The 24,055-nt window shown below is 34.9% G+C and overlaps 1 long non-coding RNA gene across 1 annotated transcript in view; it reads right to left on the minus strand.

Moving 5' to 3' along the window:
* Positions 1 to 6,151: 6,151 nt before the first annotated feature.
* Positions 6,152 to 24,055, minus strand: part of LOC140452901 (uncharacterized) — a 161,870-nt gene continuing 143,966 nt past the window's right edge. The window contains exon 4 of the long non-coding RNA XR_011952239.1: positions 6,152 to 6,264. This is a non-coding gene — a long non-coding RNA (uncharacterized lncRNA). The remainder of the gene's footprint in view (positions 6,265 to 24,055) is intronic.

A 24,055-nucleotide genomic window follows, 5' to 3' on the forward strand; every position in this document is an offset into this window, starting at 1 on the left:
GCATATAATTATTAATCAGTTTTTGGTCTATGTTCATATCAAATATTTCTTTAGTGTTAATGTGTCCATTTATAATATCTATAGGCTTTTGTTGAGTTACGGAATGTATTGAGTTATTATCTCCTAAAATAGCATAAGGCATTTGATTTAAGATATGAATTTTTCCATCTGATTTACTTCTAATTATTCGTAGGTGTTCTATTAGAGTAGAATGAAATCTCTCTATAGATCCTTTAGATTGGGTACTATTTGTAGTAACATAATGAGTTTTTACTTTATGTATGTCGAAGAATTCTTGTACAACAGAGTTTTTTAATTCTGTGCCTCGGTCCATAGTTACGAGATCAGGAATTCCATGATGTGTCGTGAAGGTTAGAAAAGCTCTTACAATTTCAGTACTTGTCAAAGCTGAAAGTGGGTATGCTTGACCGTATTTAGAAAATGTGTCTATTATAGTAAGAAATTTTTGGCCTTGACTTTGAAAAGTGTCTGCAAATATTATTTCAAACGGTTTCGTAGCTGTGGGTGTAATCATTAATTTTTGATTTGGCGGATTACGATCATATTTATTTACTTGGCAAATATTACAATTATTTATAAAATCTGTTACATCTTGTTTTATTCCTGGCCAATAGTAGGTACGTTTAATTCTAGTTTCTGTTTCTAGAATGCCTCGGTGATTGGTTTTTCCTTCATGAAATAACTTTATTTTATCATGCTGTTCATCTTTGTCTACTAAATCTTTTAAGATGCTGTTACATTTTATTAACTTGTAGGCTGAATTTTTAAATGTGTTTTTTAACGTTTCTAATATTTCTGGTATAAAGGTGTCTTCTTTGAAGTACACAGCATATTTGTATTTTGGGTCAATGTAATTTTTAAATATATTAATAGTTTCTTGTACAATATTATTTTTTGAAATTTGGATATAAAGTCTTTTTCTGTTGGGAAATATTTTTTCAATTTTTGGTTTGGCAGCTGAGTGTAAAACAAAATCAATTACAATTTGGTGATCAAAAACATTGAGATGTTTATCAGAAATGAGCATTCCTAGTATTGGATCTTCTATACTAGTATGTACAGTTTCTCCATCATCATTGTTATCTTCAATGTCATTATCTTGGTCATTTCCTTGTTCTATGTTTTCTTCGTTAATGTCATCGTCGATATTTACAGCCATCGAAACGCTATCATCATCGTTCCTTGTCGGAGTCTTATTTTGTTCTTCCATGTATTTTAAAAATTCATTACAATGAATCTCTATTCTAGATAGGGAGTCTGCATTTGCATTGCAACTTCCTTTCTTGTATTCGATTATGTAATCAAATTCCTCTAATTTTAAACGCCATCTTACTAATCGTGAATTTGGTTCTTTTAGAGACATAAGCCACTGTAAAGGTTTATGGTCTGTCATAATTTTAAACTGTCTTCCAAATAGATAAGGCCTAAAATATTTAGTTGCCCATACTATCGCAAGAAGTTCTTTTTCTATAACACTGTAGTTTTGTTCGGACTAGTTTATTGTTCTCGAGGCATAAGCTACTGGTTTGTCTTGACCATTTACCAGTTGAGATAATACGGCTCCTACTGCTACATTACTTGCATCAGTAGTTAATATAAAATCTTTATCAAGATCTGGATACTGAAGTATAGGTTCATTAATTAATAAATTTTTGCAATCTTCGAAACATTTTACAAATTCTGGAGTGTGTTCTATCTTAGCATCCTTTTTTAAACATTTCGTTAATGGTTTAGTAAATCTGGCAAAATCTTTTATAAATCTCCTGTAATATCCTAACAATCCTAAAAATCCTTTTATTCGCGTGCTGTTTTAGGAATTGGATATTTGACAATTGCATTAATCTTATCTTTGTTTGGTTTTACACCTTCTGTAGTTACAATATGACCAAGATACGCTACTTCTTTTCTTAGAAATTCACACTTATCTAGTTGTATTTTAAAATTATTAGCTTGTAAACGTTTAAAAACTTTTTCTAAATTTACAATATGCTCTTGTAGTGAGGTAGAAAAAATAATTATATCGTCTAAGTAAACAAGACAGATGTTATCTTGAAGACCTCGCAGAATATCGTCCATAACTCTCTGAAAAGTTGCAGGAGCATTCTTGAGTCCAAATGGCATACGAACATATTCATAATGTCCATTCTCAATATTGAAAGCTGTCTTGGGAATATCGTCTGGGTGCATCTCAATCTGATGAAAACCACTAGCTAGATCAAGTGTACTAAAATAGTTGCATCTGCCTAATTTATCAAGTGTATCGATAATATTTGGTAATGGGTATTTGTCTGGAATTGTTTTCTCGTTCAGTTTCCTATAATCTACGACAATTCTCCATTTCTTTTTTCCTGATGCATCTGCTTTTTTGGGTACTACCCAGATAGGCGAGGACCAAGGTGAGTTGCTTGGTCTAATAATTCCTTGTTCTAACATTTTGTTTATTTGACTATTTACTTCTGGTTTATGAACAAAAGGGTATCCATACGATTTACTATAAATAGGTAGTTCATCCTTAGTTTTTATAAAATGCTTAACTCTATTTGTAAATTAATCTTTTTCATAGCGAGGTTTATCCTCGCTATGAAAAAGATTAGAATATTTATTACAAGTTTTTAGAATATTTTGTTTTTCTTCAGAGTTCATATGATATGTACGGATTAAATTTTCAATATTAAATTTTTCGATTTCGTCTGCAGGCACTATGTCTGCATGGAATAATTCATGACAATTTTCGTCAAAAGGAACAGTATCAATTGGAGCATCTAAGGTGATAAAAATTTCATCTTGGATTCGGTTATAGATTTCGACTAGAGCAAAACCGTCTATTGCGTGCGAGAGACATGCAGGGATTTCACATTTTTGAATAGTTTGGTCAGGGATAAATATACATCCTGATTTTTCAGAAACTGGAATTTTAGCTACACTACAAGATAAGGGGTCCAATTTTTGTTTAAAGATTATTTTTAGGTCAGATTTATAGTATGTTATAGGTATACTAGAATATGGAGTAGTTAATTGGGAATTTACGAAATCTAACTTAGCATTAAGATATTTTATGTTATCTAGTCCTAAAAGACCATCGAAACTTCTATGAAAATCAAAAAGATGGAACTTAATCTTACCTTCCTGATTAAATTCTGAAAAAATGGGGATTTCTGCACAAAAGTCTTTCTTTGTACTTTGAAATACTGCGGAAACAACAAAGGGTTCATAAAATATAATTTTTGTAGAAAAGGTTAGCTTTTTCGGGGTTTAAAAAAGATTTAGAGGAACCTGTATCTACCAGTAACTTTAATGGAGGATCATGAATCTGAATATATGGCAGTTCTCTTTTATTTGTGGAAAAATTTAATTCTATTAAGTCGGTTGGTTTTGAAAGATGCCGTCTTGAAAATTTTGATGATGCTGTTCGTTAACAATATCATAAGTTTGTTGATGAGAAGTCTGAGGAGTATTTTGGTAATCACTATTATTGATCGATTCGTATTCAGTATTATATAGTTCTTCGAATGTAAAATTTTGATTTGGATTTCTAGGGTTGTGGAAATTATTCCTGAATTGGGGAGTACTATTTCTAGTAGTTGTACTCATAGGAGTAGATGTGTTTGGAGTAAAATTGGGATTTGATCGCCAAGCGTTCTGAGCTGGCTTGTTAGAGTTTTGAAAGCTATTTCTGAACTGGGGAATACTATTTCTAGTAGATGTACTTATGTTAGTGGGTCTTTTGGGAACAAAATTTGGATTTGGTCGCCAAACATTTTGGGTTGGCCTATTAGAATTTTGGACATTATACTGATAGTTTTGGGGAGTGTTTCTTTGATACTGATGTGATTGTGAAGGTTGGAAATGTCTATCATTGCGAGAATTTATTTGGGAATTTAAATGAAAGTTATAGTTTGGTTTTCTAGAATATTTGTTACCATTATTATTATTATTATTAGTATTAAAATTTTGACTTTTTTGATAGTACTTAATATTATCTTCTTCTTTAATGAATTGTATAGCTTGCTCGATAGATTGTGGTCTCATTGCACGAATTATGGGTCCTAAAGGTTCTCTTAAACCTGCTAAAAATGTTTTCAATGCTTGTTTGTTAAAGAAATCTCGTTTATATGTACGTTCCTGACCAAGATGGTGTAAATCTATATAGCTACAAATAGAATTTAATAAATCTAGCACCTTTTCATGAAATTGATAAGGTGTTTCGTTTGGCTTTTGTTTAAGATTAACTAGATCCTGATTTAGACAATTTTCGTCTCTTTGATCAGCAAAATTTAAAATTAATGTATTTTTTATACCATCCCAATCAGTATTGCCGCTAATCGCAATTATTTCTTCAGCTCTTCCTTCTAATTTATTTAATATACCGTTCAATAATAAACAATTTTGAAAGCTATTAGGATTAGTTGTATCAAAATAATGTTGTAAGATTGATTCGGTAGCATTTATAAATCTATAAAGTTTATTGATATTGCCATCAAAACGAGGAATAATGGCTAAATTTGCGATATCTAACTTAGGTACAATAATAGTAGCATTTGAAGTACTTGGTGAAGTAATTTTATTTTTATTTAATACTTTTCTTTCTTAATTATATTCTTATCTATCAAAAATAATAAGTAAATAATACGTACTCTTGACTATTATTTTCACAAAAGGATTTAATAGGCAAAGAGGAGTCTGAATATGAATAAAAATTATTAGCTTACCACATTTATGTACTTCTGCTTGTTTATTCTGATATCCCTGGAAATTCTGGATGTCCTGATGGAGCCCAAAATCACTGACAGTTCGAATAGTTTATGAAAAACGGAAACCGGTTCTTTTTTCGTCAAAGAGTTAAAACTCACGAATATCCGCAATGGAATTCTACGAAAAATCCACTAAGACTGCGCCACTGATAGTTTCTGCCCTTCAGGGACAATTTTTAAAAAATAATTATTTAATTTACAAATGCGAGAGAACTTTATTGTGTTCTTAAAAGTTACAATATTAAAATCAGACTTCACTGTACAAAGTTTCAAATCAGACTGAATAATAATTAATTAAAATGAAATACATTACACATTGGAAAATAAAACAATAATTCGCAAGTTGCAGTTTTATATTCAGGTCGATCATAGTTTAGGTGGTGACGCATCGGATTTAGGGTATTGGCTTATGGGGTCAACGACTATAACTCCCGTCACCTCACAAAGTGATGCGGTTCTCTAAAGTGAGCTGGAGCCGGTGAGTCGAATCTTAGATGACCGGGAACTCCCGACACACCTATAGCTCTAGTTAGTTTTTGATAACGGTAAATAACAGATGTCAATGTCGGTAGGTTTGTTACGATGTATTAGTAGCTAATATTTCAAAAACTTCGAAACAGAAGGTATTTCTTGGTGTCCTATCTGTGATGAATGTTGGCGATCATCCTGGCAACCTTTGTGTTATCTTGAGCAGCGGTAAAAAGCTGCACATATGTTGTGTTGAACCAGGTTCTGAAGATTTTCAACCAGGATGTTCTTCTTCTTACTGCATCTCGCTTTCCAAATATTTTTAGTTGCAGGATGGCTTATAGGTAGTCGACTACTTCAATAAAATTTGAATGTAAATTTCGAAGGACGCAGTAAAATTTTCGAGTGCGATATACGATCGAATCGTATAAAAATGCTCTTTAAAAGTATGTGCCACTAAGTAAATCGACATTTATATCGATTCGGAAGAAAATTAGAATTAAAAGTACAAGAGAAGTGTGGAGTATAATTTTACATTAACGCATGAATTTTTTATTTATAAAACCTAATGTGTTATACAAGAGAACATAAATGGAGCGTAAAATTTATTTTGTCCAACTTTACACAATTTTCTTTCTTTCTCTATTTCTTTAAGTTTACAGTTTATTTTTAATAATCAGCCTTACCTAATTTTAATTTTCTAGATATTTCAGCAAACTCCGCTTCATATATTTGCCTTCTTTTTCTAATTTCAGCTAGTTCCTCGTCCTCCGATTCGGACCTCGGTCTTTTTCCAACTCTTTCTCTTGAACTGGATCTACTTCTAGATGTCTTACTTTCTAGCAATCTCTTTTGTTCATATTTATTAAATTTTTCGTATTTATTGTCTTTAACATTTTTCTGAGATTTCGAGGGCTGCTTAGGGAATATTGGATTAATAGATGTGTTTGTTTTCAAATTAGACATTTTTTCGGGTTTGTTTTTTGATTTTTCTGTTCTTGTCTTCTTGTCGTTTTCAGAAGAGCTAAAAAATATTATTATTTAATGATAAAATTGTAGGCATAAAACTGTATTATAATATTGATGATGAAAGAATCTAACAAAAATACTATAAATAAGGATACAAGGAAATAAACTTTAGCTTTTTTAACTATCCTGAGGTTACAATATGTGAAGACCCAACAAGGGACCCATGTAGAAGTCATACAAATATCCCTGGCACATTATTTGAGGAACCCCTCTTTCAGTTGAACTAATATCAGAGCATGGGAGAAATGAATACCATCATCTAACTTTTTTTTTTTTTTCGTCTTTATAGAGGGGGGGTCTGGAATCTTCAAAAGACATCTCAGTCCAGGGCGCTGCCTGACTAACTTTAGTGCAGGATTCGTTCTTCGTACTCCCGGCGATAGTTCCCGAGGTAAAATGCCCTCTCGTCGCCGAGTCTACGCCGAACGCCTACCTGCTAAACCATACCCTCCTCTGTCATCCAGCGATTCGGAAGCGGAATGGCCGCTGTAAGGCCGGCATCACTTCCGAATCACTACCTTTATTCATTCATTCTCCATTCATACACATCCACACTCTATTCATCAGCAAAAAGGTTCCCTGTCTCGTTTAGCGTTGGTTTAGCAGTCTTTCTTCCTCTTCCTTTTTCTTGATCACTGCACGGATATAGCTGTGTATTTTAGTCCAAACTAATTTATTTTTAATCATTCTCTCAATCACTTCTCTCACTGTAACAAAATTCACACCTGTCTCTCTCTCCATTCTGTTCCTTTCCACTATCCATCTGCTGCAATCTAACATGGTATGTGTCACAGTGTCCGAGTATCCACAGTATAGGCATTCATCTGTATCAGTCTTTCCGATCCTATAGAGGTAGGCCCTAAAACACCCGTGTCCTGTGAGCACCTGCGTCAGGAAATAATCCAGTCGCCTGTGGCCACAGTCCACCCAATCTCTTATGTTCGGGATCAGCATTTTCGTCCACTGTGCCACATCTTCCGTGTTGTTCCATTCTTCTTGCCATCTTTCAACTGACCTTTCCCTTTCCTGTCTTTTCTCGGCCACAGTAAGGTTTGGACCTCTTCTCTCATAAAGCTCTTTTCTTTCCACCGCCAAAACATGCAACGGAACACATCCAGTGATGGTCCATAAGGCTGCCGCAGACACAGTCCTGTAGGCGCATGCCACTCGCAACAGACTTGTTCTGTCTACTCGTGTCATGAGATTCCTACAGGCAGTTATCTCTACCGCCTCGCTCCAGACTGGTGCTAATAGTACCATCATCTAACTAATCTCCTATAGTAACGGGTATTAAATATAGAACAAACAACTAATACTATATTAACTTAATTACTAATAACTAATTCAAGATTCAGAATGATTCTACGGTGTCACAATTTGTTAGAAATAAAACAAAAAGGTGGTTGAAAAAGTATAAAAATAAATGGAGTGCAAAAAAGAAGCACACCCATTTAAAGAAAATCATTAACAACATTGACAAAAGACTTTTGGCTAATCTAGTTGATCATAGCATAAGAGAGATGAGAAATGGGCACTTTCATTTGAGGAAACATCTTTGCAACATAGGTAGAGTGAATCATGTTTCAGAAAATGAAAAATAGAGAGAAAAACGTTTGATAAAGTGACAACTGTACATGGAACGCCATAAGATAAGGCAGGTATTCTTGTCTTGTCTCTATAAGCCGGTCGTGCATCTCTGGGGGTTCTAGTCTTCGTAATACGGAGCGTTGTAAATATATGTATAAATCTGTTCTTACATTCTTACATCTATTGCTACATCTCACTATTTACAGATTAACGGTTATTGACTAACAACAGACTTAGTTGACGATGATAGGAGGTTAACTTTAAATTCGTCTGTTGTGACTATTCACTACGAGTAATTGAGATTACATATGTTTAATTACAATTAACGATTGAATAGTGATCTATTGTTATTGACCTTGACTACTCTTCTATAGCTACTTTTGTATTATATCAATCTGTGACGAATCGCCTCGTTACTGCGGCAATTATTGTTAATATTATTATGCTTATCTGGCAAGGTTCCACTTAATTGCAACGAATGTGTTTTTTACATATCTGATATACAAAGACAAAACAAATATTGAGCCAGAAGAAATCTTTATACTCTTCATAAAGTTGCTTGTTTTTATTAAGAGCACAAAACTTTTTGCTGGAGTTTAATCAAAGATTATTTAGTATAAAGGTCTTATGATCAAGTACTAGAAGCAGGTAGTGAATTATCTGATACAAATCGAAAAATGTAGAAAAATTTAGAAAATGTTCATCAAATTAATTGTATAATGCACATTCTATACAGAATAGGACTATTCGATTTAATATTAGTGAATGCATATTGACATTGAAAATAAATATAATTAAATATAATTATTCAATATTATATAATATTGAAAATATACTTGAAAATAAATATGATATTGAAAATAAGGATTCATATTCAGACAATGATTCAAATTAAAATTTCCCTAGCGAGAATACAATATTAAACTCTGGAGATAGTTCAGAGTCGCATAGTAATATTGAAAATGTTAACAAATTGGTTAGTTCTGAAAATTTTCATATAAATCTAACAGTTATCTAGTGTGGTAGTGTCTAGTGAGGTAGTGAGTAATGAAAATTTCGAAAACATCGCGACCGAAAGTGATACCATACATACCACCGGTATTTCCCATAGCAGTGATAGCAAAACGGGATTAAAGATTTCTACACACAGAAGATCTCATTCAGTACGCAATGCAGAGAGTAGTCTGGATGATGCTAAAGTAACGAAAAAGAAGACAAAAGAGAAAATAAAAATGACGGAAGACAACAAGACAAAACAAGGCAAAATTGTAGCATTTCTATTTCCCCTGGTATATGTTAAAACACAGAAAAATCTTCTCAATCTTTTTGCGTCGCTGAGATTCATAATATAGAAATTTTTAGTCTGTGTGTAATAACACTAATTGATATTTTGTTTGATATTGATTCCGTCTATTAGATATTGCGCGTCAAATAAACAGGAATCTTTTCGCTGATGCGGGCAAGATATTCTTTTGAGAAAATAATATCAGTATACGATGGACATCCAAAGCAGTTGGTTTTATTGTTTGAGTCCGGATTTTCTTCTTAAAATTCGTTATTGTTATTCGTTATTTGTCTTCGAGAATTCAATAAAGTAAAGTAAAGTGTAATAATAGTTAGGAGAAGCAGATTCGGTTCAGAAGAGATAAGATCTCGGTATGTAGTTTTCAAAACCGGCAATTTTTTGCTTAATTTCATGAGTTAAGAGATGAATTTAAACTCAAAATGCTATTTGACAGTATTTGTTCAGTGAATTAGTTCATCACCGATTTGTTGTACTGTATACTATGTAAGAAACGTGAAAAACAGCGTGTCCAACGTCTTAAGAGGTCCACATGGTTTTAAGTAAGAATTAAGCAGCCTAGTTTTGAAGAATACATTTTGTTATCATCCAGGATAATCTGAAGCCCAATTAAATGTTTGACCTCCGCAAGTCCATTTTGTGTGTTCATGGGTCCATCTAGATCATTTGCAGTTTGTGTGGGATAGAGTGTTTGATTTGTATCCAATTCCAAGGTAATAAACTTTCTTAAAGGAAATACACAGCCCGTGAAACAAGGTACTTTTTGTTGAAATTTTTTTAAGTAAAATAAGCATTTTTCATTAATATACAAAGATTTGCTTTCATGACAAACTGAAAAATGATAAATAAAGTCTCCTTTTAAATAAAGTTAACTTTAATAATTATTGTGTATTTCAAAAAAGTTTGATATTTCATTCCCGAGAGTCAGTATTATTCCTTTCTGTCATTTGGTACACAACTACAATTTTGAATTCTGTTTTGTTTAAAGGTTAAACTCAATGTAAGGAATGTTGATCAAAATTAGAATATTTTGATTGATAAATTTGGATAATTTTATTTGTAATAACTGGTTATGTGAAATAAGCATTGTTTCTACCCAGCAAGAGGATTTTCTTAAACGGCGTCCAAATAAAATAGTTTCGAAATCTTCTTGTGTTTGTTGCCCAGAAAATCTCATAAGTATTTTTTTATTTATTTTTGGTGTAGTTAGTTTCCCAGTTCCTCAAATAAAGAAACCTTATTCACGACTCGGCTCAAATATAAATGTTAAAATTAGATGATTTCATAAGAATTTTAACATTTATATTTGACTCTAACATCGTTTTGTTCAATGGTAATTTCTTTAAACAAATCTTTGGCACTCCAATAGGCAGCAAAATATCCTTCATACTATGTAACTTTGGTTTGGATGAACTTATAATAACGTGTAAAGAAAAGATACCTTTTCACATACCTTTTTCAATTTTCATACAAAATTTTATTTTTGGCAATATAATTGTCAAAAATAAAAATTTTAATTTGTCATTTATGACATTGAGGCTTATTTATAATTGGTCGCTATTTTAACTTATTTATTAATTCAATTGTTATTGTGTTAAGAAAATGTTTTCAAAATTATATTAAAATTTTAGAGGAGCATTTATTAGATAAGGACATTTTTCTATTAATTACTTTTGAAATATATTAGCAGCAATTTTATTAACCAAACTAATTTTATTTGGTGGGTTAACCAAAAATTTTTTCACACAATTGAAAGCTCGAGATAATAAATAGTTAACCAATAGCTTCTTTTATTGACTTCAACCCATCCAAAACATTTATATATTTTTTCCAAACGAGTCACAAGTACATATATATATATATATATATATATATATATATATATATATATATATATATATATATATACCTTGAGAGAACACCAATTACTCTGTAAAAGTCAAAGTAATTACATTGACTTTTCACTAATAAGGGGAGCTGTTATATGAAAAAATATTAACCTTGAACTAGCTTAAGTTCGCCGACTTCAGATTTCATCATTCCATTCCAATAGAAACCGCTGAGCACGCAGTAGAAGAACTTTGTACGAATTATTGGTCAATATTTATGGGAACAGTGATTCAGTACTTGATACCAAACCTATAAATTACCATTTTCAGATGCCGGAAACACACTTAGCTGCAATTTCGACCAGTCCAGTTATTGTAGTCATTTTAAATTAATTTAATTTTCTACTATTATTTATTATTTAATGTGTAACAAATAAATATTTTTTTAAAAGTCAAATATCTGATTAGTGATCTAACAATTGGCGCAGTCAGTAGGATCCGGTTAACGTTGCTAGAACACGTGTATACTGACTGACAGCGGCAGATTCTCATCCCTTAACAGAACAAAGAATCTACGGAAGTCCTTACTCCTATGATCTACGGAAGGAACACCTAGTGAAGACCCTGGTGGCTGAGCAGAGAGAACAAGTCGACCCTTAAATAAGAAAGCATCTCCGAACAACCTCACTCCTGCAATCTACGGAAAGAACACGTAGTAAAGCCCCTGGTAGCTGAGGAAAGAGAACAAGGCGTCCCGATGTTCTTCTTTATGTAAGTAGATTTTGAATCATCTCGTTAATAATTTTGTTATATTAATTTACAAAATTGACTATACTGCAAGTCAACTAATCAAGATACATAAAAAAATTACAAGTTGATTATCTGTCCAATATCAAATCTTTAGAATTCATATCCGAAATTGGACAGTATAATTTTATCACCCAGTAGACCGAATGAATCTATTTGTTATTAAATACACACACGTAGTTAATTAGGTTACATACACATTTGGTCAATTATCAATAATATAATTTGTACATCAGTCAAAAGTGCTGACAAAGTTAAACTATGTACATAAATTAAATACACATGTCACGCGGGGTCCGCGAAAATATTGAACCAATTAAAGTTTATATAAAACTAAGATCTCTTGCCTAGAGAGGCATTCAATCATTATTCACTCAACGAGCTTGATAGTCTTCAACGATCAACTTCATCAGTCTCTACTCAAAGTAATCCCGGGTCTACACCCATAGTGTACGTCTCTACAATAAACTCTGCTACTATTATTTGGTGTTTCCATTACAACTGAACGAACATCTTCACTGAGCCAACGAAGGGGATTTGTCCATGGTCCTATCGAGAAACAGAATACTTCAAGGAAGTTTGAGAGAGCCTATACAGTCCACGCCAGCAACACCCTCAGTAGCAGAGAGAGACCACTAGACCCGGGAGAACGAGAGCCATACCAAAGCCGAGAGCCACACTAGAGCCGAGAGCAGTACCAAAGCCGAGAGCCACACTAGAGCCGAGAGCAGTACCAAAGCCGAGAGCCACACTAGAGCCGAGAGCAGTACCAAAGCCGAGAGCCACACTAGAGCCGAGAGCAGTACCAAAGCCGAGAGCCACACTAGAGCCGAGAGCAGTACCAAAGCCGAGAGCCACACTAGAGCCGAGAGCAGTACCAAAGCCGAGAGCCATACTAGAGCCGAGAGCAGTACCAAAGCCGAGAGCCACACTAGAGCCGAGAGCAGTACCAAAGCCGAGAGCCATACTAGAGCCGAGGCAGTACCAAAGCCAAGAGCCATACTAGAGCCGAGAGCAGTACCAAAGCCGAGAGCCATACTAGTGCCGAGAGCAGTACCAAAGCCGAGAGCCATACTAGAGCCGCAGAGCAGCCAAAGGACAGGACCGATTGCAGAACCCACCAGAAGCGAGGGATCTTCAACGTCTAAGAACACAAAAAACCGTAAGTTTTTGAATAATTACAAAATCTTCCAACTTTTACAATCTTACAATTTAACAAGTTTTTTTTTATTACAATTTAACAATTTAGAACAACAATCTCCACTCTATCAATCGTATAATAATGTACTTTAGAATGTATACCATTTAAATAATACAGAGAATTGATAAAACAAAAAATAAACGTCATTCACAACTATAACTTACTAAACAGTAATTTTGTATGACAATTTGAAAAAAGAAACGTTCATACATATAGCTTGCTTTTAATTTCAATTACTTTATTTCGACAAACTTTACAAATACTTTATTTCGAAAAATTAAAATAATTACGTAGCAAATAATTTCATTTATTTTGATAACAATATATATATATATATATATATCATTATAAGAGTGTGTGGATTACATCTTGACCTACCTCAGTACAAAGAATAGCACAACAGGCAAGGTCAAACTCATATTTCGCTAAATTGCACATTCCGATAGAAAAGAAAGTGTTATAATACAGGTATACTTATTTAATAAATAACGTACATTTCGTATTGTCTAATATATTTACCGCTAAATGTAAAAATTTATAAGAATAATCATGGAAAGCATATACGTTAAGCAAGCGGAATTAGGAACAGAAATAACGAAACTCGTTTCAAATACAAAAAAGGATTCCCAATCTCGGAAAAATCAACAATACATCCGGGATAGACAGGAAAAATTAGAAGAATATTGGGCAAAATTTTTAAATAACCACGAAAAGCTGCTAGAAGGGGGTATAACGAAAGAAAAATATTTTGAAACAAAATACTATGATCAGGTATTTAAGATATACATTGAGGGGAAAACCCTGTTGGAAGAATATGGAAGGGTGCTGAAAAGAGGAAAAGCACCGAAAGTAAAGGAGATACAGATAAGAAAACAAAGAATCGAGGAATTATTACGGCCAGAAAATGAACAAGACTTGCAGGAGGATGAAGAATTGCAGTCAGAGTTAAGAGAATACATGGAAAAGGTGAATACACTAATGATTGAAGCAGCAGTAAATGAGGAACTAGACGCTACAGATAATGGAGAAGTAGAGAGAATAAATCATCTAAAGAGGAAAGTCAGGGAAGTTTTAAAGAAAGAAAGGCCAGGAATGCAACGGCCAGAAAGCACACAGAGGAGGGACGGTGTGACATTGCCGCAGGTAAAAATCCCTGTGTATGAAGGCAGATATGAAACGTGGAGAACTTTCCACGATCTGTTTACTAAAGTAATACATGAAAACGACCAGTTATCAAACGCAGAAAAAATGCAGTACCTAAAAACTCAAGTAAGAGGGGAAGCCAACAGAATGATACAACACTTAAACATATCCGAGGCCAACTACGAAGTGGCCTGGACATGCTAAAAGACAGGTATGAGAACCCAAGGATGATATTGTTTAAATTAATAGACAGGATGCTACTAGCGCAGGAAGTAAAGGAATCTTCTGCTAGAGCATTGAAATCACTACATGACACCTTCCACGAAAGTCTGGAAGCCATAGGAGAGTTAGGAACAGACACGGAAGCGTGGAGCCCATTGATAGCCCGAATTATCATAACGAAATGGGACAATGAAACTAGGAGGCTGTACGAAAACCACATTGGAGACAGTAGAGAGATACCGACGTACAAATCGACACAAACATTCTTACAGCGAAGATTTCAGACACTGGAACTGCTGGAGTCAGAAAAAAGACATGAGAAGCAATGAGGATCTCTTAGGAAACCAAGAACACATTGCGTGATATGCAACGGAGATCAAGGAGTACCGAACTGCAGAGAATTTCAGGAACTCAATGTAAGAGACCGGAACAGGATGATAAAAGAAAAAGGATTGTGTACAAACTGCCTAGCACATAAAAAAGAAAAACAATGTTATTCACAATATAGGTGCAGACACTGTGGCGGAGACCACCACCATATGTTGCATTATGAAAAAGGAAACACAAGCAACAAAAGAAACTCCAATGGAACGAAAGGAGAACAAACACAAGAAAGAAATGGAAGAGATTCAAACAATAGAAGAAAGGGGTACCAAGCTGATAGGTACAGAGGAGGAAATAATAATCCATACAACGCCAGAGAACAAAATAACGGAAGGCGAGAAAATACACAAGATACCAATGGGCCTAGGAATAGCAACGACCAACAAAGAGGGCAGAATTCAGTAAACTGTGCAAGCCATAAGGAAGGTAAAGCATTACTAGCGACAGCTGTGGTACGCATAAGAGATGCGAAATGAGATTCACACATAATGAGAGCACTAATCGACCAAGGGTCACAATGCGCATTTATAACGGAACAAGCTGCGACGACGCTAGGAACAACAAGGAAGCCCATACAGGCTCGTCAGGAGAAAAAACAGCCAACTGGAGTATGAAACTTATAATCGAAACTCATTACGAAAGTGACTTCGAGATGGAAATAGAAGCACTAGTACTACCGAAGATAACAAGGAATTTACCGGAACAGGATATAATTCTACCGGACTATAACGAGAAAAATGCAATACTGGCAGATCCAAGATATTACAAGGTAGGGAAGATAGACTTACTACTAGGAGTAAAAGAATACAGTTACATATTGACAGAAGGGATGCACAGAATAAGTAATGGACTCCTGAGTCAAAACACCAAACTAGGATGGATAGTTTCTGGAATAGCACGAGAAAGGGAGAATATAAAAGCAGAAGTATGCTGTATGATATCAAGACAAGAAATGGACGTACAAATAAAGAACTTCTGGGAATTAGAAGAAGTAAATCAGGACACAAGTTTCTCAGTGGAAGAACAAGAATGTGAAGAACTGTATCGACAGACTGTAAAAAGGAATGAAGAAGGGAGATACGAAGTAAAAATTCCGTTTAGGGAAGACGTCGCAAAGTTAGGAGAATCTAAACAGCAAGCATTCGCCAGATTGATACAACTAGAAAGGAAGTTTGTAAAAGACAAACAGTTAGAAGCGAATTACAGACAATTCATGGAAGATTATAAAAACCAAGGTCATATGGTAATAGCAGAAAACCAGGGAGATGGGTACTACTTACCTCATCATCCAGTGAGAAAAGAGGACAGTACTACAACGAAAATAAGAGCCGTGTTTGATGCATCAAGCAAAAGCTCATCGGCAGTAAGCCTGAATGATATTATGCACACAGGGCCGAAATTACAACAAGATTTGACAAATATACTATTACGATGGAGATCCAATAAGGTAGCATACTCAGCGGATCTGGAAAAAATGTTTAGACAAATCAGAATGGCAGAAGAAGACCAAAAATATCAAAAAATTTTGTGGAGAAAGGACACAAAGGACCACATACAAGAGTATAACTTAACGACGGTGACATACGGCACGGCCGCAGCACCCTTTTTAGCGTTAAGAACAATACAACAATTACAAGAAGACGAAGGAGCGAGGTTCCCGTTGGCATCGAAAATTGTAAAAGAAAACATGTATGTAGACGATATACTAGGAGGAGCTGAGACAGTGCAGGAAGCAGAAACAGCCCAAAAGGAATTAATACAACTGTTCAGAAAAGGAGGTTTCATTCTTAGAAAATGGTTGAGCAACGAAGAAAAAATAATGGAGAACGTACCGGAGGATATGAGGAACGTAGACTCCAAGGCATTCAAACAAGAAGAAGTACGGAAAACGTTAGGAATACACTGGTCACCTAAAGAGGATATAATCACATTCAAAATAGGGATAACGACGGCAAAGAAAATAACGAAAAGACACGTACTGTCAGAAGTAGCAAAACTATACGACCCACTGGGATGGATAGCACCTGTAGTAATTCAGGCGAAAATGTTCATACAGGAATTATGGGAGCAAAAGACCAGTTGGGATAAAGAATTAACTAGCAACCAACAAAGCAGGTGGAATACATACCAGGCGCAATTAGTAAATCTGGAGAAAATAACATTGCCCAGGTGGAACAACTTAAGCAAGATAAACAGAGTAGAACTACATGGATTTGCAGATGCGTCTATGAAAGGATATGGAGCGGTAACCTACTCAAGGGTATTAGGCCCAGAAATTAAAACGAATCTAATGATAGCAAAATCGAAAGTCGCACCATTAAAAGGGAAAACGACGTTACCGAGGCTCGAGCTGTGTGCCGCGGTACTACTAGCAAATTTAATGAAGAAAACCCTACAAGCATTGAACAGGGAAAACATTGAGGTATATGCATGGTCGGATTCAACGATAACCCTGGCTTGGATAAGGGGATCATCAAAAAGGTGGAAAATGTTCGTCGCCAACAGAGTAGAGGAAATAAGAGGCGTTATAGGACCGAAAAATTGGCATAAGGTAGATACAAAGGAAAATCCAGCGGACATCCTCTCACGTGGAAGTACCGCATCAGAATTATTAGAAGCAGAGCTATGGTGGAAGGGACCAACTTGGCTGACTAGTAACAAAACTTTAACGCAGGAATCAGAAGAAATACCAGAGACAAATGAGGAGGAAGTCAAAACGAAAATAACGGTGCACACGACAACGATAAAGGAGGACATATGCGAGAGATTCTCAAATTTAGAAAGAATGAGAAGAGTACTTTCATATTGTAGGAGATTTGCAGACAAATGCAGAAAAAAGAAAGACAATGGACAAAGTCAGCTTACAGTCCAAGAATTAGAGGAAACGCTATTAAAGGTGATAAAGCACACACAGCACGCCTACTTCAAACAAGAAATAAATAAGCTGGAGAAGAAACAGCAATTAGACAAGAAAAATAAATTAGCGTCATTGGTACCATTTCTGGATAGACAAGGAATTCTAAGAGTCACCGGAAGACTGAGACACACGAATCTAAAGTACGGAGAAAAACATCCGATAATTTTGCCAAAGGATAGTGCATTAACAAAGTTACTTATAACAGATAGTCACGCAAGAAATCTACATAGCGGATTACAACAAACACTACAGTACATAAAAAGGAAATACTGGATAATCAACGGCAGAAGAACCGTGAAAGATCATCTAGCAAAATGTTTAAGGTGCAGGAGGTATAAAAGCCAAGCAGCACAACAATTAATGGGAGATCTACCGAAAGACAGAGTGAACCCGAGTCATCCCTTTACTAACACAGGGATAGATTATGCCGGGCCAATAAAAATAAGTACCACGAGAGGCAGAGGACAGAGGAGCTATAAGGGCTACATCTCAGTATTTGTGTGTCTGTCAACGAAGGCAGTACACCTTGAGGTAGTAAGCGATATGTCTACGGATGCATTCATCGCAGCGTTCAAGAGATTTACGGCACGCAGAGGACAGTGCAACAACGTATACAGCGATAACGGAACCACATTCGTAGGAACAGCAAATTTGTTGAAAAAAGAAAATAAAAAAATAGATGACGAGATAAAACAAGGATTACTGGCACTAGGTACCCAGTGGCATGTCATACCTGCATATGCACCACATTTCGGAGGATTATGGGAGAGCGCAGTGCGAATAATGAAATATCACTTGAAAAGAATCATCGGGGAAACAGTTCTAACATATGAAGAATTGAGTACGGTGCTGGCACAAATAGAAGCATGTATGAACTCGAGACCATTATGTGGGTCATCAGAAGACCCTGAAGGGAAAATAGCCCTGACACCAGCTCACTTCCTTATAGGGAGAGAAATTATATCACCAAATCGGGAAGAAGAGCTTACGACTTATTTGAAGATGCCGACGAGGTGGAGATTAGTGGAGAAAATAAAAAGAGACTTCTGGAAAATTTGGAAACAGGAATACCTGCACCAATTACAACAGAGAAATAGATGGCATAAGGCGCACCCTAACATAAATGAAGAAGAAATAGTTATAATTAAAGAAGAGGATACACCTCCAGGCAGATGGCCATTAGCAAGGGTAACAGAAACACACCCTGGAGCGGAGGGATTAACCAGAGTAGTAACAGTGAGAAAGGGAAACAAGAAACTGACTAAAAGACCCATACATCAGCTAATACGACTGGAAAAAGAAAAACAGGAAAAGCCGAAGAAGGCAGCAGTACTAAGATGGAAGAAAATACTAGTAGCTATAATGTTTTTAACGATGTTAAAACCCATAAAGGCAGAACCGTATAAAATATATAATCCGGTACCAGGATTTTTCACAGAAGACCTTGGAGAGGTCGTCATAGACCGGGGAACATTTCGAATAAAGGTGTTACTCGAAAAAGGAAGAATTCGAACAGAGCACCAACTAATAGGAAATATGATACAAGGCGTACGAGAACTGTGTCATGAGATAAAAATCGTGAATTGTAAGGATATAATAGAGAAGTTAGAGGAAGGACAAAGAAAGGCGGAGTCAGTAAGCGAAGGGTTGACAGTAGAAATAAAAGGAAGGGAAAGAAGAGGAATATTAGGAACAATATTAACCTCAGTATTTGGAGTCAATGACGAAGCCTACAGTAAACTTGAAGCATTAGATAATAACCAAAAGGAGCTAATAAAGGGATCACAGCACCAGGCGAAGACAATGTTAGAAACAATAACATCAATCAATCACACAGAGAACAGGATAAACGAGCAAATGAACAAGTTTAACAAAGCACTAATCACAGGTCTACAAGAAATATCTAAAAGACTTAACGAAGTAGAAGACAAAGCACAAAAACTAGAAACCGAATATAGCACGTTACGAATACAAACGATAGCATTACAAGTTATGGACTTCATAAACGAATATACTCAATTTTACGAGGGAATACTAAACCTTCACTATAACCACGGACACTTCATTGATATAGTGAAACCGGGTGAAATAACCAAATTAATAGGGAAAGCAGGGCAGATACTGCCTCAAGGGGTCGAAATACGACGACAACCCATTATAGAAACAGAAGTCAGTCATGACGACAGATATATAACAGTCATCGGCTACTTCATAGTGACAGGAAAAAATAAGTACAGCATGCTCAAAGTCACGGCCATACCACTTAACGTTGAGGGGTCGGTGTTGCGCACATTTGTCGCTCCAAGGAATCTACTGGTCGTAGATTATAACACACTGCACTACTTCGAATTGACCGCGGAAGATAGAGAAAGATGCTTACTGTTGACAAAGGCGCAGATAGCGTGCTCACCAACGGCTATAAGAAACATGGATACCCAACCAAACTGCATACTTGAAGAAATTTATGAGCGATCTAAGAATAGCACATGTCCAGTGGTAGCCAGGACAATACAGACAGCTCAATGGAGTAAGATGGGTACTCCCAACCTCTGGCTAGTTATCATGCCAGTCACGATACACATATCCATTATTTGCGATGGAAATCGGAACGAAAGAGTACTGGAACGAGTCACATTCCTGAAGCTTTCACCCAAATGTATCGCCCAAACGAAAAATATTACATTACTCCCCACTAGCAGTGGGGTGGACAGAGCAGTGACGAGTTACCTGAAGTCGCCAATCACTCCCGTGGCCCAACTGGTGGCGAGGACACCCCGCAAGTTTAACACGCCTCTAAACACCTACCTTGACATACCAGGAGGAGAGCTACGTCATGTGTTACTTGAGGAGGAGAGTCTGGAACAAGAAATGACGCATACGCAGTGGCGATCGATTCACGAATCTAATTGGCATTATTTTGTGGCCACCGGGATCATTACTATAATGGTAATAATTGGGATACTCACGTTATGGAAGTACCGTCCTGTTGCACGACTATGTCGTTCAGGGAATCCACAAACTCAGACTAACGAACAGGAAGCACCTGTATTAGTTAGTAATCGGCACAACAATATACCGTCGACTTCCCAAGTTGACATCCCACTTTCCACATTTTCATCCAATTGCCCTAATTTTAATCTAGAGATGGAGTCGGACATTGATAGCTAGGGTACGGTTGGAAGATTATTGATTATTCTTAAACTAATTATAATTTATCATGTTTGAATTTTACTATGTTATGTAATACTTATATGTAAACTTTGAGTATTGACACTTGGGTCAGATTGCCCGATTTCGCAGTATGTCCAATATCAAATCTTTAGAATTCATATCCGAAATTGGACAGTATAATTTTATCACCCAGTAGACCGAATGAATCTATTTGTTATTAAATACACACACGTAGTTAATTAGGTTACATACACATTTGGTCAATTATCAATAATATAATTTGTACATCAGTCAAAAGTGCTGACAAAGTTAAACTATGTACATAAATTAAATACACATGTCACGCGAGGTCCGTGAAAATATTGACCAAATTAAAGTTTATTTAAAACTAAGATCTCTTGCCTAGAGAGGCATTCAATCAATATTCACTCAACGAACGTGATAGTCTTCAACGATCAACTTCATCAGTCTCTACTCAAAGTAATCCCGGGTCTACACCCATAGTGTACGTCTCTACAATAAACTCTGCTACTATTATTTGGTGTTTCCATTACAACTGAACGAACATCTTCACTGAGCCAACGAAGGGGATTTGTTCATTATCTAATATTTAAAATTATTGATATTAACATATTTCTTTCATACTATTTTATACTGATATTATATTGACATATTTTTTTATTTTCCTATATTTTTGGTATATTTTCTCTTGATATATTTTTATTTGATATATTTGATACATTTTTATTGATATATTATATATTTTTATATTGATACATTTTTGCCAAACAGAATTGCCATTCACAGCAGGACCGAAAAAATATGCAGACTAAAATGCAACTTATCAAATACAGGTGCCATATTATCAGCTCAAGAAATAGAAAAAGTTAGATTACCTCATGCATTAGTCCGTAGACGAAAATGGAGAATTCCTAACTTCCGTCCTAAATGCTAATGCTATTCCGAAGACAATCGAATTTTTAGACATTTCAATCGCACCTTTCAAAAATTCGGAAACAATCTTATCCTACAACAAAAACGATTCTAAAGAACCCGTAGTAGATAGAACACGGATAATTAAAGAACAACTAAGAATTGATCATCTAAATTACGAAGAACAAGAACTAATTCTAGATTATATACTGAATATGTAGATATATTTTATGTCGAAGGCGACAAACTGACCTTCACAAACGAAATCAAGCACAAAATTGAAACAAACAACGCTAATCCTATCTTCACTAAATCCTATAGATATCCCCAAATACATAAGGAAGACGTAAAGACGCAAATTAATAAAAAGTTAGAAGAAGGAATAATTTAGAAAAGCGTCTCGCCCTGGTCGAGTCCAGTCTGGGTCATACCGAAGAAATTAGATGCGTCAGGAAAACAAAAATGGCGAGTTGTTATTGATTATCGAAAGCTTAACGAACTCACAGTACAAGACCGTTATTCTCTACCAGAAATATCAGAACTATTGGACCAACTATAAAGATGCCAATACTTCACAACACTAGATTTGGCTTCTGAATTTCACCAGATTCAAATCCAGAAATTAATGCTCCATCTACTTTCCAAAGAGTAATGGACAACATCCTCTTAGGAATACAAAACGAAAGATGCTTAGTGTATCTATTCATGATCACATGTCACGACTAACAGAAGTTTTTAAAAGGTTAGGAAAGAAATTTAAAAATACAGACAGACAAGTGCGAATTTTTAAGAAAAGAAGTAGCGTAATTGGGCCACCTAGTAACAGAAAATGGCGTAAAAACAAATCCATCTAAAATATCTTGCATCAAAAACTTCTCGGAACCAAAGAACACCAAATAAATAAAATAGTTCTTAGGTTTAGTCGGTTACTACAGAAGATTTATTCCAAATTTTGCCAAAATTTCTTAACCACTTACGAAATTACTTCAGAAAGACGTGCCTTTTATTTTTAATTCTGACTATTAAGAAGCCTTTAACGAACTCAAAAATATTTTAACACCAGAGCCAATACTTATATATCCGAATTTTGAGAAACTATTTTTACTATTAACTGACGCTAGTGCATTCGCGATTGGAGCCGTTCTATTGCAAGGCCCTATTGGAACAGATTTACATAAAATAAATAAATATTCCACTATAGAGAGAGAATTATTATTGGCTATCGTATGGGCAGTTAAACATTTTAGACAATATAATTATTGCCGAAAATTCACTCTTATTACGGATCATCGACCCCTTACATGATTTTTCTCGATAAGAGATCCCGGAAGCCGATTAAACTTACAGAATACAATTATAAAATAGAACAACGTACAGGAAAAATAAACAGAAATGCAGATGCCCTCTCAAGAATAAAGATTAACCATTTCAAAGATTGTGCAAACTTTAAATGAAAAATCTCATTACATGTATCGAATGAAGATGATACGGAAACTCAAGAAAACGAAGACGACGATTGTTCAATCAAAAAATAATCTCTTAATTTGTAATCTTACATTATTCTTAACTTCTTAATATTTTATTTCATCGTGTATAATTGAAACATTGTGAAAACATATCGTGTAATATTTTAATAATTAGTTCATTTACCTACAACGTAATAAATTGCGGAATAATATATTTTCCACTTAAACTTCCAAGTGTTGCAATTACGACCTAGAATAAATTGTATTGTAAGCTCATAGTTCAAAGTTTGTTGGTATGATAGAAGCAATAACCTCTGTGCTGAGTTATACATTATTTGTGAGATAATAAATTGGGGATTTGAGCTTATTCGAGAGCAGTCTATCGTAGAAAATTACCTAACCATCATCTTTAGTGTAATTATTGGTAGCTGTCAATAAAACCATAATTTTTACTCCACAACTTCAACGTTTGTCAAAATTTTTTTTAACAAAATAAAATTAAAGAACTCCACGATAAAATAATGAATGACATATTTAAAGAAAACATGGAATATAGTAACCGAAGAATTAATATTGTACACGCCAAAACTGTAAAAGATCGAAAATATATTATTATACCAGTACCGATTGATTCCGAACGGGTAATATCACATCTGTTTCTTGTAATTTTTGCAAATAAAGATCAGTTCGATAAATCAAAAATATATTGTGTCGAAAATAGTATCGAACTACCTATCCTAGAGATATTTTCTTATATTTTTGCTAACAAAGAATTAAAATTAAGAATCTGTCAAAACAATACACGAATATTACCAACAAACAT

Source organism: Diabrotica undecimpunctata, chromosome 11 (genome assembly GCF_040954645.1).
Source record: "Diabrotica undecimpunctata isolate CICGRU chromosome 11, icDiaUnde3, whole genome shotgun sequence".
Classification (NCBI taxonomy): domain Eukaryota; kingdom Metazoa; phylum Arthropoda; class Insecta; order Coleoptera; family Chrysomelidae; genus Diabrotica; species Diabrotica undecimpunctata.